The following is a 10997-nucleotide window of genomic DNA, read 5'->3' as shown; positions in this document are numbered from 1 at the left end:
ACACATCTGGGATTTTTATAAACTCATTCCCTTTGCCTCTACACCAGCTTGCATACTGAAGGGAATAAATAACTTAAATAACTTTGTTTTACTCCTTCATTTACATTTATTGGTATTCCAAACTGGGGTCACTCTGCCTGYCTTTTTAAATGCAAGTGAAATGCTGACCATGTTTCAATACACTGCATATCCACACTTTTAAACTAAACAACCTCTTTATCTCAGGCATTACTTTTAACACCACAGATGTTAAAAGCAGCTTACAATCCATATTGCTTGGAAAATSCAGTGTTCTTAATAATCTACCAGAAATAATTATGATCATCTCAAGCTGAAATTGCCATAATTATCTCAGAAGGTCCTTGGAAAACTAAAGTTTAAGAGGAGACCAGGAAAGAAGAGTGACAGCAGWGAGAAAAGGGATTGAAAGGAAAATTAAGAAGAAAAACATCTTAGATTCTGGGATGGAGTTGGCACAATACGCCTTCTTCCTGACCTTTAGTGGGTTTGTGTAAATTATAACCCTTATGAAGGAAAATACATAGTGGTTTAGTAAGACGGGGAGAGAGACCACCTCCCCTCCCTTAAATTTCTGGGACTTCAGCCATTTTTCAGACCCCCAGATATCTTGTTTTTACTCTTCAGGCGTCATCCTTGATTTTATTTTGCAGATGTTTGTTTCCAAATTCAGCCCTAATTTATCCACTGATACTTTAATGTCTTCATATCAGACTTCTTATTCTGCCTTCCTTCCCCACAGTGGAGCCATTTTCCTCTTCTCATGGAGGATACATTTATCCTGCGGTTGCCTGAGAAGTGGAGGGTGGAAGGGGGTGGGATCCTGGTGGATCGCTACCTTCCCTGTAGCCCCAGTGGGATGTCTGTGGGCTGATGCAGACTTTCCACAGAGGTGCACTCATTGACTTGAGGTGTCTGTGGGCGCTCAGCTGCAGCACCCACGCCCCCTAGGCCACAACCCAGGCTGGCAGGCACCCACACAGGCACGCGGCTTCCGCCTGCCTCGCGGGTGACCTTGTTTATGTTTGTCTTTTTGTGGTGATGCTTACTGTGCTGCAGCGAGCGCGGAGCCACCCAGCCTGGCACACACCAGGATGTACCCTTGCACACACACTGGGTCCATTTAGGCTTAGAGAAGATGGATGGATGGATGCATGGATGGATGGATGCATGGATGGATGGAGGAATGGATGGCTATAGAGTTCTTTCATTGACTGGAAATGTTTGGAATTTGATGCCAACATTCCTAGATTTACAAACTATAGCAAAAAATAAAGCRGAGTCTAAAACATTTATTGAAATTTCTAGACTCTGATTATCATTGTTAAACAATGTTTCCATCCTTCCAGTGTGTTTGTCCAGGTTTCTCTTTTAAAGCCTCACCTCTGTAGAAACATCTTCCATAAATGTGGTTGTAGATTTATCGATGAATCTGAAAACATGAGCCTGAAAGAGCTGGAAGTTTTGATTAAAAGAAAAATGTGTAAGAGCTTTGTAAATACTTAAACCATATTGATGGTCCAKATCGATGCATTCCAGTTTTTAGCGCCTGCAATCAACATGTACTCATCATAATAATACAGATCTAAATGTTTATAATGTTTMACAGCGTAGACAGAAAGTGACYATTTACTCTACCAGAATCTACTTGTTTTCATTCATTCTTTTTCTTTACACTTTAGTAACATATGTTTATTAAAACACTTTGGCTTTGGTTGTTTTTGATGGATGCACATAATAAAACTGACTTGCCTTAATTTTTTTTGTTGCTTTGCAATCATTTGGTTCTCTGCCTTCGACTAATACCACATAAGACAGCTTTTAAACATAATTTGATTTATTCATTTATTAATTTGATCATTTTCATGAATGCTTAAACATAAATTGCCATGAATTAAAAGGTTGATTTTTATAAACCAATTCAAGATGACTGTCATCCCAAAAAAGAAAAGGAAAAATCCTATTCAGTTATAAAAATACATAGAATTGACTACACCCTTAGATCCTTACACTTCAGGCATCGGCTTGCTTTAGAAACCACTTCAGTGTGAGTCATCAGATTGAACATGGTAGTCGACAAGGGATGGAAAAATATCTGAGCTCAAATAATCTCCAYCAATATATAACAAGTTTAGCATTCAGATTCTTAGGCTTGTTTCGGAACAGATCTGAGAATCTGTTTGAACGCCATCAGTTCTGACTGGTCAGGAGACATAAGCCAGTGCTCTAATTACTACACAACAACTTTTAAAGCAATCATCCTCATCCGGCTCTGCTACTCATTCACCGCGTCGCCACTAATCAGGACTCAAACACCTGCGAGTGTCCAGGYCCTCCCTGCAGACGGGATTTAAAGATCAGCGTTTAGTGTTTGAGTGTAGCAATAATCTCTCTCTCAAACACAGCCTCTCCCCCATGGGGGTCCGAGCAAGCAAGAAAACAAACAGATGTTTGTTGGCCAGAAGTGGACGCCTGAGGCAGGGGTCAGAGTTCAGCTGGCCTCGGCCCTCTGGCAGCATTAAGGTGGGAGGTGGTCATTATGTTCTGCCAATGAATGTTTCTGCTTGGGCTTGATGTTGAAAGGAAACCGAATCGCCTCAGTCAGACTCCGCGCTTGCGCCATTTGCTCTCTCAAGAGAATAAATTTGAATCGGGCTGTTTTTCTCATCTTCATCGTAACAAATATCTGAATTGGAGAAACGATAATCAACACAGTAAAAAGGCAGCTTGCTTAATTATCATATTGAGCTGAAAAATCTACTACTTGCAAAAGTATTCATACCCCATAACATTTTGCTGCTCGTTATTGATTTGTAAAAGCAGTAAATAAATAAAAAAAAAGGGTGACGAGGTGAAAACGTTTTTTAGGCGCTGTAACAAAGTCTGGTAAGGTTCCATGACTACGATGGTTTTTCAAGGAACCATACGCAGAGATCTCCAACCTCTGCATATGRAGAGGATGGAGATCACAGTGTTTATCTCACAGACACTCTGAGTGCGTACTGTGATGAAAAGGATTACAAGCACATAATCTGTGCCTGTCACCACCCTTCACTCCCTACAGAGACAGTCGGAAAGAAATATGTTAAACTAATTTCACTTCACAGGAGCCAGATTTACAGTCCCGGGAATTGATCATGTGTTTTTGGTGCTGCTACCTGTTTGTAAAAGGCTTTTTTTTTTCTTCCCTTTGATAAAAATATGCCCACCCACGTTAAAGCAAAAGCTCAAGCTCATTTTGAGATTACACAGGAGCTCCAGCCACAAACACAGTGGGATCCGCAGATGTGTATACATTGCATGGTCATGATGCAAGTCTAGTTTGAAAGTTATGCAGGATGTGTACACAGCAGTGTTTGATGAATGTCTGCTGGAGTATTGAGGGATGTGTAGACGGTCCTGAATTGTTGAACCAAAAGGCTTTGGAGAGAGTTTCCAGAGTGCTACTCCCATGATATAGGCATTACGCCTCTGCGTCTGAACTTTGCACTGCAGTTTTTTTKGGGGGGGAGGTTTATGTGCCATTGTAGCTGTTAAACGTTTCTATGTTATTAGGAAAAAGTCAAATGGAAAAACAATAAGAAGAAACACCCAATTAAACTCGCCCACTGTTATTGGTTTCCCCTCCYGCTGAAAGGAAAGATTAGCGATGCCATGGGGGTAGTGTGTGTCGTCCTAATTCAGCTGTTGATCAGGGGAATTTGGRTTGTAATTTTGGTTTTGTTTCCATCAGATAACTCCCAAGCTTTGATCAGGAACAGATTCATACATGGAGCAAAAGCYTCATGTGGTTTTTATTACGTGTTTAGATCGAATCTTCAAACCTTTGATCGCAACTGTAGCTTTTTTGTTTTAGGCCTTTTGTTTTTCTTTTTTTTTTTTGGTGTTTGGTTGTACTTTGAGCAGTTGTTGTTATTAAAGGCGTTTAATAGCACCCTAAACTGTTCACCTGACCTTAACTTAATCCTGCATTACTACTTGGCAACATATCACAAACAACCATAGATCACTCCTTCAGCTTTACTTGGTGTGCACATATTTGTGGATAGTGCAAGTGTGTTTCTGCTGCGTTAGCAGAGACTTTGCTGATCTGGTGGGATGCAGCAGAGCTGAGTGGTATTGTTTTAATTATCTGGGATGTTTCTGCAGAACAGACCCCACGCAGTGGCTAATTTAATTGGGAGCGACTTTATCAGATCAGATCCCCTATTGTTGTGATTTCAGTGTGTTCATTCAGGGGATGCTGTGAGTTGTGCATCCTTTCCTTTTACAGAAGTTCAGTTTTGTTTTCAGGCTTTTTTTCTGATGAGTCTCCTTTGCAAGACRATCCTCCTCGCCCGTGTTGTACTTACAAGCAGTGATTATGCAGCTCAGTTGCTGCATTGTCATTGCAACTGAGATCTCTCCTATTATGCCTTCTGACTGAATGCTGATTTCAGTAAATATGGGTTTCCTTTTCAGGCTTTCTCTGCCTTGAGGCTTTTTTCTCAGCTTTTCTAGCCTGTTAAAGTGCTTACACAGTTATATGTAATAAAATATGCTATGAAAATGCTGCAGACCTGTAAACAAGCAAACAAATTTTAGACAACTCGGAAACAAAGCCAGCACCCCAATTATTTTCACTTGGATTTTTTTATTTTTTATTTTTTTATTTTGTTCTTTGTTTTTTTTTATTTATCTTGGACTTGAATGACTGGCTACAAATTGTGAGGTTTAGGGATCCCRGCGAACAACAAAGCACTATATGAATAACCAAAGGCTTTTAAAATGGGCCCATTTACAATAGTTTTATGGTTTAGTTGTCATAAAAGTAAATGTGATAAATCWGTTGTTTTAGTGTTTATGTTTGCAGTATTGTAAAATGTTGCAATGCAGCAACACACAAAGATTGCAAAGAATGGCACCCTACTAAGATGATGCTTGTGAKCTAATAATGAAAAGCATGGAAGTACTGATTACAATTTTTTGTTTTGTTTCTGTTTCTTTTTCATTGCTTTGACGATACCACTTTTATCTGATTCGGATTTTTCTTTCAGAGCTGCGAAAAAATATAAAACTAAGTTTTACGGTTATTTTACAACAATTTAAAAACAAAGAAAAATCACTGCACTATTTTTGCAATAGTGCTACAGCTAGTTATCAGCTTGCTTGAGATGTTTAAAAAAATCTCTGAAAATGGTAAAAAAAAAAAAAAATCCCAAATTCCTCTACCTAAAATTACGTAAGTAAATGAAAGAGTCACAAGCTGCAATTGTTGTAGGGAAAAAAGGYTATTATTTAACAGGAGATTGATAATTACCCCCAAAAAATCAAAGCTCACCCTACACTTACCTCTGCTGTTTCTGACAATACAAATCAATCCAACATCTGCTTCATCTTCCATAATCATATCTACTGTCATAAAATGCATGCTCAGACGTATAATCTGATTGCATCCCATTTGTTGGTGTCGATTTATTGCGTCAGTCCTGATAACAAAATGAATGTGTTTTAGGTTTTAGCCTCGGTTAACTGCTGCTTCTGYCAGCCTTATGGAGCTTATTAGGATCTTTACGCATGCTTGGTGCAGACTAGAGCTCCGTGCACTATCTCCACTCCTCTCACCCGTTATAACCTCTCTCCGGCAGGCCCCAACCCTTTTCATTAATACCATATTACTCATTTGCTTATGCTTTCCTGAATAAATAAAATCCACCCACTCACCATCCCTCCATTCCTTCGAAATGACACACATTTGCTGCTTTCCAAGACATGGCAGGTGTTTCTATTTAGTTGTGTTTTTATTTATTTTTTATTATTTATTTCTGCACTAACACACACACACACACACACACACACACACCTACTTGACACCTCGACAGCTGCCCCCTCAGAGCCTGTCGTTAGGATGTTTTCAATGAGAGATAAAGTTATCAGCGCACGTGGCCCTGCTTCAACTCAGCCTGCAGCAGCACCCTTCCCCCCGGATCGGTCCTCCCATTTCATCATCACTCCACCTCTTTAATTCTCAGATAATTCTTTCCATCCGCTGCTTTTTTATTGTACATGATTTTGTAGATGGTTACTTTCCAACTTGGCTTCCTTATTTATAGCAAAACAAACTTTTCCAAACCATCATGATTTAGAATATGGAACTTTTAACTTGAAGTTCCTACTGGGGTTTGATGGTTTTTGTGATGTGGTTTTCTGGTTCAGTTGTAGAATCAAAATATTGCAACAGATAAGCAAACCGCCTTCATTTTGCTGAAGCAAAAGTAAAGTAAATGCTTCATGTACTATAAATAAACTGGCGCTATAAAGTCTTTCTGTACTTGGTTTTAATTTATTTCATACCAGAGTTTGCGTAGCAGCTGACCCCACCTTTTTAGGAGTCCTGATTTATTAAATGAATGCGTTCTACTGAGAGTAGCTGCAGGAAAAATAGGTTTACCCTTATTAAACTGATCACATTTTAATGATATTAGGCATAGGCTAGCTACAGGTGTCAAGATATATCAGCGTAATAAAAAAAATAAAAGTCATGGTTTCAAAAGTGCTAAAATCTTCCATTATACAGTTTCTGTGGGTCAAACTGTTTTTAATGAGATGCCAGAAGTGCAAAACTGCAGTTTTGTATGAATATATGTCACTGCAGAGAATAAACTTATCTTTAGTTTGCAGTCACCAATTATTCTTAATGTGTGCTCACATTTCTGTAAATTTGTCATGCAACGATATAGCAATTATTTAATCAAGATAATTAAAATTGAGTACATTCAATGAAAGCTGGTTATTGTTTAATATAAGCCACTGTGTCCGCAATGATAGTGGTGAGGTAAAAGTCCATGCAAACAAAAATAACGCTGCTCTACATGGATAGTTGCTTAAAGAGGTGAAACTGAATCAGATGCCACATAAACTCGCCAACAAATCAAATACGCCGCTTTGTTAGCCCCATAAAGCTTACTGGTACAAGTTTAGGGCTCCATTAATCTTTTCGATGCATTAACACACAACTAATTCATAATGTCCTGCAGCATTTTAAACTTAAACGTCAGTCTGCGTTGTACTTGAATCAGAAATGACAGAAAAAGACCATTAAAAGTACATTCTGGTAGAAAAAAATCTCTGTGATGCATTTGTTTTTATATTTAATAATCTTGAGCATGTGAAATGAATTGCATGTGTGCCTGTCAATGAATGCTGCCAGAAACTAACCAAAGTCAAATTCTTTCTCTGCTTTCTTTTCCTGTTTTTCTTTCTTTCTGACTTCTCATCTTTCCCCTCTCTGTGCCGTTTTCCTTTGCTGCAGCAGCATTCAGGCCATCTGCTGGCACACACTGGCAGCTATATAGCTTGAGAGGAACCGGTGGCACACCACCCTTCATCCATTATTATTAGTTCCTCAGAAAGATTTAGATGGAGGGAAGGTGGAATGTGCCGAGAGCTGGGGGGAAACGAGCCGAGGGCCAAAAACTGGAGCCAGAGAATCTGATTCCAAAAACAAAGTGGTGCTATATATTTTTTTTTCTTTGCTCAGCTTTTCCCCACCTCCATTTACTCTTCTTTGCCTTTCCTTTTTAGAACAGATCATCACAGAACATAAATACAGAGTCATAAAAGTATAAATCTTCCTCTTCATTTAGTAAAATAAATGCTTAATGTATTGAAATATTTGAAAACACAGTTTTAATTTTTACTTCCCTGAATAGTTATATATTTTTTTTATATTGAAGATGTGGTTTAGATTGTATTCTTTCATACTTCATAATTAGCTGGATGCTTCACTTTGTTGTTTTTTTCTGTAATTTCTTTGTAAAGTATGGAGTATAAATCGGTTCTATAGCTGAAGAGGTGGTTTGAGGTTACGGAAAGGTCAGCTGTGCTGAAAAATGGGCCGGTGAGAGGGAGGGATGATGGACTGAGGGGTTTAGAGAAAATACAAAAGCTGCTTATTACCTGGGCCACTGTGCATAGATTTATGACCCACAGTTGCTTCTTCTTTAGATGAGAATAGTAAGGAGGTCAAGAAAGAATATTGTAAAAGAAATGTGTAATTAATTTCACGATGACTTTCAGTCAGCAGGAAACTYGTCCCTWGAACCAGTTATGGTGACTTCTTAGCGGTGTGGTATGAATTTAATGTGAGATTTGATGCTAAGTTGAAAGATAAGTCCCAGAGGCATAAATTATCTAAAACAACAAAGAATAATATAACGGAAGAAGGAACAGAAACAGACTAAAGAGTACAAACCAACCCTTTGTGTTGGACAAAAGCATTCTTGATTTGTTTCAATTGCGTTAACAGGCACAATCTCCATATTTGTTTTTTTTTTCTTACTTTGTCTGAACTGTTAGACACAGTTGGCTTAAGGGTCTTGAAAAAGTATTTTKTTCCCTGTGTTGAGATTTAGCTCGCATTTGAATGTTTTAGATCATTAAACAAATTTTTATATCAGATAAATATTATGAGTGTATATACAAAAAAACATTTTTCAAATGTATTTAATTTATTAAGGAGAAAATTTAATTAGTTTATTAGCAGTTTGTTGCCGTCAATCATTTGCAATAAGTTAAAGTCAGTCTTTCTGCACTGATTGATCTCAACCACTTTGAATTCTGTCCTTGAATGTCTTTAGATTCTGACTTGTGTTGCTTTTCTAGATCTTTTAGCCTGCTTCTACTGYTGAAAAGGTCATATGTACATAATTTCTTGATTCTATAAGTTAGGAAGTAATCAGGCCTGAGACAAGCTAAGGAAACCTGCACCAAAAAGGYCTAAGCACAGTTAATTGACGATGTAACTTAATAGTCTCTCATTGCTTCTACGGAAGCAAACCTAGTCCACAGTGTCCCTCCTTACATCCCGGAGGACAAAGACATCCATTGCTAAAAGTCCAGTTTGAAGTRTCCCAGGTCACACCCAGAAGSTTTTATTCTTCCCTCATGGCTAATGATGACCAATTAGAATCAGTATATGAGAGGGGTCATAATAGATTGGCCGAAGGGTAAATTTTACAAGCATCTTGGTAGGCAGGGAAAGTTTAATTTAGTGATATCATTGAGTGGGTTTGTTGTATCTCGTAATTCACCAAAATACGTCTTTTCTCTGATAAAACTGAACAAGTTTTGCCAGCATGAGGGGAGTGGTGCTGTTTTATGGGTTTGTGTTGTTGGCGTGGAATATCACACAACAGCTCCAAGCTATGGGAAAATCTATATTCATGTTTTCCTCTGTTTGTGTGTGTGTGTAGGTCCAACGTCCATCCCCTACCAACTCCCTTTACCTATAAAACACCTGGGTGGGCATCCTGTTCAGTGCTGGAGTCTGCAAACAATGCTCTCAGTTGGTTTACAGCAATCACAATGGTTACATTCACTTACTACCTGAATCTGAATGTTTTTAATTATATTCTTTTACTTCAATTTTGCCTCCAGCTTAGGCATAAGTCCAAGACTTTCTGTTTATAGTTCTCGTCATAAAGCAGTGTGGGTTGTATTTGCTTAGGAAAACCACTCACTGCTGGAGAGAAAGAGGTAAAAAAAAAGTACAATATTTGTGCTTTAAGGTGTTGGCATTTAATGATTTAATGAAAGAAACCTATAGTTGCAAAATTTGGTTGTTTTTAGCACAAGAGGGGGTGACAGGAAATKATGTAGTTGTTGTYTCAGTGTAAATTTAGTTAAGTTTAGCCCCTTGCAAAAGTTTGCATATCCCTTGGACTTTTTCACATTTTCTCACATTATGAATAATGTATTTTGTTGGATATTTTTTATGTTTATACTTTAATTTTTACATACAGTAGTGCCTGATTTTGAAGTGGGGAAGAAAAAACTATTCCTAATTGTGTTCGTCCTTAAATAACTAATAGTGAAACCAATTGCATTAAGAGATTTTCCACAAGCCATGCAGTTGATAGAGTCCCTGATGTAGTTCCAGTGAATTTGCTATAAAGCATTTACTAGTGGAAGGCTGACCTGAAGAAAACTCTATAATGACGGACTATTTATTATGATATAAAATCTCATTGAAATACATTTGTGGTTTTAATGAGACAAAAGGTGGAAAAAGTCACCAGTGGTATAAGTTTTTTTTTTTTTTTGCAATGTCTTTCCTGCTGACTTGTCTTTGGACACGAGCTTTGCTTTTTTGTGTCATAGTTGTAATGTAAGCTGGTAAAGTAAAAGGACTTTGTAGCTCCTGTTTTGTATTGTATTTTCTGAAATAGGCCAAAATAGCTTCTGTTTCCACAATTGCTCAAATGATTTCTTGTCCTTTTTCAATTACCTCAGTGGAAAATTCTGGTAGAAGTAGGAAGTATTGTGCCAGCTAAGAAATGGCGAGCACACTGAGTGATGGGTTGTTTGCTTTCAGAGTGACTTTGAGTGATTGTCGAGGCACGTTAAGACATCTCCAGAGTGCTCGGAGTAGGCCGATTCAAGAATAGGCTAACTAAACTTTTTTCACAAGGTTGTTGGAATTTCRTGTTTAGAAGCTGATTTATTTGTTTAAGTAACTAGCTTTAGACATCGATTTATGGATTTTGGCACTTGAAACTGTTTGCATGGGTTTACTTTAAAATTCACATTTTCTCAGCCAAAACATGTGTTGATAAATGATATATTGCTATTTTATACCTGCATTTGGAGTTTTCTTCCCTTCTTTCACTGCACACCCCCTACTGTTATGACTTCCTCTCGCTCTAAGTGATGGCGTAACAGAGAAGTTAATGACAAACACATTCTCTACATTCCCACCTTCCCTCCCTCCTAATATGAACCATCCTTTCAATTGCTAAACTCTAAATACAAGGGGGAAAAAAAACACCAAAAACTTACTTTTAGGTATTCATTTAATGTAAATATCACTTCTTTCCATTTATACAAATAAGTTCACACAATAAAAAAAGCAATATGCAATAAAAAATTTCCCTAAATAGCAAGGAAAAAAATAACACATTGAAAATACTTTTGGCTATTCTCAATGTTATCTATTTTAC

At 37.8% G+C, this 10997-nt stretch overlaps 1 protein-coding gene across 1 annotated transcript in view; it reads left to right on the top strand.

Annotated features, from left to right (window-relative positions):
• LOC103460599 (mitochondrial import inner membrane translocase subunit TIM16-like) overlaps positions 1-10997 on the top strand; it is a 102425-nt gene that overhangs the window by 39506 nt on the left and 51922 nt on the right. The gene's annotated exons all lie outside the window — the stretch shown is intronic.

The sequence above is a fragment of the Poecilia reticulata genome, unplaced genomic scaffold (genome assembly GCF_000633615.1).
Source record: "Poecilia reticulata strain Guanapo unplaced genomic scaffold, Guppy_female_1.0+MT scaffold_262, whole genome shotgun sequence".
Classification (NCBI taxonomy): Eukaryota; Metazoa; Chordata; class Actinopteri; order Cyprinodontiformes; family Poeciliidae; genus Poecilia; species Poecilia reticulata.
Note: the sequence above shows the minus strand (reverse complement) of the source record. Positions and strands in the feature narration are given on the sequence as shown.